The sequence below is a fragment of the Scylla paramamosain genome, chromosome 29, assembly GCF_035594125.1.
Source record: "Scylla paramamosain isolate STU-SP2022 chromosome 29, ASM3559412v1, whole genome shotgun sequence".
Classification (NCBI taxonomy): domain Eukaryota; kingdom Metazoa; phylum Arthropoda; class Malacostraca; order Decapoda; family Portunidae; genus Scylla; species Scylla paramamosain.
In genome coordinates, this window is record NC_087179.1 from 11,041,880 (window position 1) to 11,048,594 (window position 6,715).

The window sequence follows — 6,715 nt, forward strand, 5'->3', positions numbered from 1 at the left end:
ACGAGATGAGAGGGTGGGTGAGAGTGGGTGGATAGGTGCCTTCAGCTTACACATTTAAACGAAAAGACCTCTTGTGTTGATTCAGTACCTGGGAGAGTAATTAACTGGGAGCACTTCACTGTTAACTGGCGTACCATTTTTGCATTTAGACGAGATGAGAGTGTGGGTAGATGCCTTTCGCTTACACATTAACGAAAAGATGTCATGTTTTAATTCTGTAACTGGAAAAGATAACTGATAGGGACAATTTCACTCCTAGCCACATCATTCCTTCATCACACAATTGGTGGGTGGATATCTGCCGCCTACACAGACGAAAAGACCTCTTGTTTGGATTTAATACGTAAGAAAAATATCTCTTGTTTTGATTCGGTATCTGGGAATGCAATTAACAGGGGCAATTTTACTACTAGTCACATCATTCCTTCATCACAAGCCACTTTGAAACACACAATTTGTTGGTAGATGCCTTTTGCCTTTTTTGCTTATACGTAAACGAAATTACCTCTTATTTCGACTAATAACCATTTCACTACTACTCATACCATTCTATCATCACAAACCACTCTGGGATGCATTTTTTGTCAACCTACTGATAGAAAAATAGGAAAACAAATAACACTCCCTTAGTTGCATGCACCTTTCATGATCTCCTACAGTGGTGTCTGTGGTGTTAAGTGTTGCATGTCTAAGTGAGAGGCTTAATAATGTGATTCAGCAAGCAGTGACTCATTAAATTCTCCGGTTTCATTTCTAGTGCCAGGGAAACTTAAACTCACAGCGTGGAGGAAGATGGCGGGCGAGGCGTGTTAGATGTGTGCTGCGAAGGAAGACGAGGTGTTACAGAAGATCGAAGCCTCAGAAAGGAAAATAGATAGACAGAAATTAAGTGGACAATAACTTTACTGGCATGAGGAAGGATGATGACTAAATGTGATGGAAATAAAGACGAAAAATGTGAACGATAACTGGACCCACTAACACAAGGGAGAATGATCAGTATTGCAATGTAATGTCCAAGAAAAAAAAGAACAAAAAATGCAGAAATGAAGGAAAAAAAAAAGGAAAACAGATGAACAGTGCCAAGATGATCTCTAGTGAAGTGCCCCTCGTAACCAGTGCCAGTGCCTGATTCTGCCTGAAGAAAGTGCAAGGAAAATAGATCTTGACTTATGACTGAAAAACATACACAGTGACGGTGCCTTATCTGCGGACAGTGCCATGATAGTTACTCTCATAATGAAAAATAGATAAATGAATAAAATAAATAAATAAATAAACAAGTACCAGAGAAATAATTGAAAACAAAAGGACAATCATGAAGTGCATTGAAATTTTGGTTCTAATAAAAAAATAAATAAAAAACAGTGAAATGAGAATGATTGTTGCGAGAAATGAATGCTAAGGAAAATTCTAATGAGTGCCAAAGGAAAGCAGTACAAATAAGGAAAATATTAATGTGAGAGGTGAGTACAGTGTCAAGAGATACTGTCATCTTAGTGCCACAATTACTGCCCAGGAAAAAAAAATAAGGTATGTGAACAATACAAGATTTATTGGAAGAAGGGAAAAATAACTATAGATTTCTGAAAAAAAAAATGTAAGATATGAAATGAAACTAGTATAAGTATTAGATTTTTTTGTCATTATATTGCCAATTGTGAGAGACAGATAGAGACAGAGACAGAGACACAGACAGACAGAGACAGAAAGATGTAAGATATGAAATGAAACCAGTAAAAGTGTTATTTTTATGTCATTATATTGCCAATTGTGAGAAACAGAGACAGTGACAGTGAAATGAAACTAGTAAGAGGATTAGATTTTTTTAGTCATTATATTGCAAAATTGTGAGACAGAGACAGAGACAGAGACAGAGAGAGAGAGAGAGAGAGAGAGAGAGAGAGAGAGAGAGAGAGAGAGAGAGAGAGAGAGAGAGAGAGAGAGAAATCATAGAATCCAAAAAATAATCATAAAAAAAGAGAGAAAAAAAGAACATAACAGCACACAAGACATTCAAAGCTCACCCAAAAGAAAGTTATGAGCCATCAAAAAAAGTATTCAGTGCCACCTGCCCCAAGAAAAAAAAAAGTATTAAAAGTGTATTAAAAAGAAGTTATAAAATGAAAAAGTAGATTAAAAAAATGAATAAATAGTTCAAGAAAAATATGAATGTGCTAAGGGGAATTTTTTTATAGAATCATCAGATTTTAGAGTACAGATACTTCAAAACAAACTTCAAAACAAGATTAGACAAATTTATGGATGAGGATGACAGATGGAAATAGGAGGGCATGCTTCACACAGGGACTTCTGGCGGCTTCCCTTATTTTCTTACGTTTCTATATTCGCATGACAGATTTACTGAAAAATTCAAGTCAGTACACTCATAAGGTGGACAGTGCCAATATGGGGATGGTGAGTGCCGGTGAAAATAGTGCCAGAAGTATGAACACAAATCCTGTGATACCAGGCACTTAAAAAAATATAAAAAGAAGGCGTATCAGAACGACAATAAAGCAGCAAAGTGCCAACGTGGAAGTGCCAAGGAATAAAGAGTGCCAGTGGCCTTAAAAGTGCCAGATGAAAGAGAGAAAATTCCCCCCTAAAAAATGCCTGACACAAAAATCACACTGAACAGAGCTATACTGAAGCTTTACAGTGCCACAGCGAGAGTGCCAAACAATAAAGAGTGGCAAGGACTTTGAAAACAGTGCCAAAAGGTAAATAAATATATAAAAATGCCAAAAATGCCAGACACTCAAAAAAAAAAAAAAAAAAAAAAAAGTCAAGTGAGTGCCAAATAAGCTATACTGGTGCACGGTGCCAATGTGAACAATATGAATAGGAAGTGCCAGGGACTTTGAAAATACTGCGATAGGAAACAGAGCAAATGCCAAGAATGCAGGAACTCAAAACCATTACTGAGTAGACTTACAGATACCAAGAGTCAAAGAACAGCATGGGAATTTAAAAACAATGCGAAGGGGAAGAGAACGTGTCACAAAAAAAAAAAAAAAAAAAAAAAAAAAAAAACTCAGGCACTCAAGAAATTACACGGAAAGATGCTGAAGATGCTAAAAAAACTGAGGATATATTGAAAATTACGGAGGGAAGATGCATAGTAGAGTTTATAAGCAGCATCTTCTTTCTGGAGGGTACGTGCACTGAATCTGTTACTAAAATGAGATTCACGACTATCGCCAGTAGATTCGTGTATGAGGCAGTGTTAGATAGAGTACGCTACACCTAGAACTCAACGTAACTTAATCCAGAACCTAACTGAACCTACCCTAAGCTAACTAACCTTACCTTACCTAACCTGACCCTATCCTTAGAAGGGCAGTCAAAGTAGCCACCGTGAAATTAATGCTTGTCCAAAAGGAATAATACAGTACCTATTGCTAAAATGAGCCTAAAATGAGCGTCTTGCATTGGTTTTCACGAATATTATCAGTTGATTTATGCATTAGATAATATAATCAGTGTTACAAGTACCTTATACCGAGAACCTGACCTAACCCAACCTAGAACCTAACCTAACCTAACCTAACCTAACCTAGAACCTAACCTAACCTAACCTAATCTAACCTAACCTAATCCTACATCCACAACGCCAGCCAGAGAAAGCACAAGGTGAATAATGTTCGTCTAAAAGGAATGCAGTACAGAAAGTAGTGATGTTATGGTACAGAAATAGAGGAAAGTGCCTGGAAGTACATCAAGTGAGGAAATAGAATATGTCTAGATAGCAGGGAGTGTCCAGGTGATGTGTCTAAGTGGTGCAGGAAAGGTATGCCAACACAGTGCCACGAAAATACAGTGCCTAAGTGTGAAGTGACAGGAAAGTGGTGTGATGATCCTTCCACAAGAAAAATTAGGAGGAAAGGATGAAAAATTGACACGATACTCAAGAAACAATGGAAAAAAATAGCTGATGTGTCCAGGTGGTACAGAAAAGAGTGTGTCTACGCAGGGCCTAAGTAAGTGGAGCGGCAGGAAAGTGGCGTGATGATCCTACCACAAGAAAATTAGGAGAAGAGGAAGGAAAATCTGACACGACACACGAGACAGAATTAAACAAACAAAAAGAAGAAGAAGAAAAAAAAAGGAGTGTTTAGGTGATACAGAAAAAAGGTGTGCCTACGCAGTGAAACGGAAGTACAGTGCCTAGGTGAATGAAGTGACAGGAAAGTGCCACAACGCTCCTTCCACAAGAAAACTAGGAAAAAGGGGGAAAAAAACTGACACGACACAGACACACAAAAGAATTACAAAGAAACATGACTTGAAAACAAAAATCGGAGCACCACGTAATGGAGTCGAGGAGAGAAACAAAATGGCGGCTGAAAATCATTAGCATACCCCACTGCTCTCTTGCTTCCCCTCCCCTGAAATAAAAAAAGGAACAGTCAACAGCCCCTGACTTTTATGAACACTTTGCATATCTGACACAGGTTGCAATAGAACAGTAACATTCCGAGCACCACTGTAAGAAATTATCCAAAAGAGAGGGAGAGACCTGAGGGAGAGAATTTGCCCTCAACTATCAAGACAAAAAAATGGGGAAAGAAAGGAAATGAAAGAAAAATAATAAGGAATGTTCGAGAGCTTCAAGAATTAGATAAGACAGAGTTTATGGATGAAATACTCCAGTGTTGAAATATAATTGGGGAGAGAGAGAGAGAGAGAGAGAGAGAGAGAGAGAGAGAGAGAGAGAGAGAGAGAGAGAGAGAGAGAGAGAGAGAGAGAGAGAGAGAGAGAGAGAGAGAGAGAGAGAGAGAGAGAGAGAGAGAGAGAGAGAGAGAGAGAGAGAGAGACAGAAACAGACAGAAACAGAGACAGGTAGGGAGACAGGCAGACAGACAGACAGACAGACAGACAGACAGACAGACAGACAGACAGACAGACAGACAGACAGACAGACAGACAGACAGACAGACAGACAGACAGACAGACAGACAGACAGACAGACAGACAGACAGCCAACCAGCCAACCAGCCAGCCAGCCAGCCAGCCAGCCAGCCAGCCAGCCAGCCAGCCAGCCAGACAGACAGCCAGACAAACAGACAGACAGATAGATAAATAGAAATAGATACATAAATAAATAGATACACAGGTAAACAGATGGAGACAGACAGGTAAACAGACAGAGATACATACATACATGCATACATACATACAAACTGACAGACATACATACAAACTGACAGACATACATACATACATACAGACAGACAGACAGACAGACAGAGACGGAGACTAAGACTGAGAGAGACACAGACAAAAATGAATAAGACATAAAAATAAATAAACAGAGAAGAGAAAAAAATAACCAATCAAACACACAGACAGACAGACAAACAGACAGACAGACAGACACATAGAGACAAACAAACAAACGAACAGATAGACAGACAGAGAGGCAGACAGACAGACAGACAGACAGACAGACAGGCAGGCAGGCAGGCAGGCAAAAAGTAAATCTGCTCTTAGAGGAATTATTATTAAAACAATGAGAATATGACGTGATGTACTAGAGAAATAAAAACGAAAATAAGCACATATCTTTTTCTTTTTCTTGTGTATGACGTTACAATGGAGACTGATGATGATGGAAGACGAGGAGAAGGAGGAGGAGGAGGAGAGGTGAAGGAACTACGATGAAGAATTAGATAAATATTAGAGAAGAAAATAATTTAAGAAGAGCAGCACTAAGGAGAAGAAAGGAGGAAAAATTACACACACACACACACACACACACACACACACACACACACACACACACACACACACACACACACACACACGCAAGCACATTCTTCCCTCTTTCTTTTCTTTTTCTTAATTTGCTTCCAAAGATACTTCTCTCTCTCTCTCTCTCTCTCTCTCTCTCTCTCTCTCTCTCTCTCTCTCTCTCTCTCTCTCTACTTGGGTCCCACTACGTGTTCTTAGTGCTTGTTTTTTGTTTGTTTTTTTGTTGTTTTCTCGAAAATTATCACTTATTATGGGTCTTTATTACGGTTTTCTTGGTTTATCCTTATTATCTCTTCTTTTCCTATTCCCTTCTTTCATCATCGAAGCGCCAGCCTCTCTCACAAAATGGCGGCGGTGAAAGTGAGTGCACAAAATGTCTTCTGTCTCTCTCTCTCTCTCTCTCTCTCTCTCTCTCTCTCTCTCTCTCTCTCTCTCTCTCTCTCTCTCTCTCTCTCTCTCTCTCTCTCTCTCTCTCTCTCTCTCTCTCTCTCTCTCTCTCTCTCTCTCTCTCTCTCTCTCTCTCTCTCTCTCTCTCTCACCTCGGAGGAAGAAGGAAAATAACGAAGAAGAAGAAGAAGAAGAAGAAGAAGAAGAAGAAGAAGAAGAAGAAGAAGAAGAAGAAGAAGAAGAAGAAGAAGAAGAAGAAGAAGAAGAAGAAGGAAGAAAAGAAGGAAGAAGAAGAAAAGGAAAAGGAAAATAATGAGTAAATGAAAATTTCTGGAAATAAACTAAGACTAAAAAGGAATATTTTTTCCCTTTTTCCTTCTTCCTTCAACCTTTCTCTGTTTCCTTTTTTCCCTCTGTCCTTTCTTTCGTCCTTCCTTCCTTTTCTTTCCACTCCATTTCTCTACTTTTCATTTTCCTGCTCTCTTCCATTTTTTATTATGTAATTTTAATCTTTCACATTTGTCTTCCTACCTTTTTCGTTAATTTTCACCCTTATTTCCATATTCCTCCT

The 6,715-nt window shown here is 38.8% G+C and overlaps 1 long non-coding RNA gene across 2 annotated transcripts in view; it reads left to right on the top strand.

Annotated features, from left to right (window-relative positions):
• Positions 1 to 5,810, top strand: part of LOC135115277 (uncharacterized) — a 33,167-nt gene extending 27,357 nt beyond the window's left edge. Inside the window, exons 1-2 of one of the 2 annotated variants that reach the window (XR_010275930.1) lie at positions 1 to 343; positions 758 to 5,810. The exon at positions 1 to 343 is cut by the window's left edge and continues 729 nt beyond it. This is a non-coding gene — a long non-coding RNA (uncharacterized LOC135115277). The remainder of the gene's footprint in view (positions 344 to 757) is intronic. The other variant, XR_010275929.1, reaches the window with a different exon arrangement.
• The last annotated feature ends 905 nt before the right edge of the window (positions 5,811 to 6,715 follow it).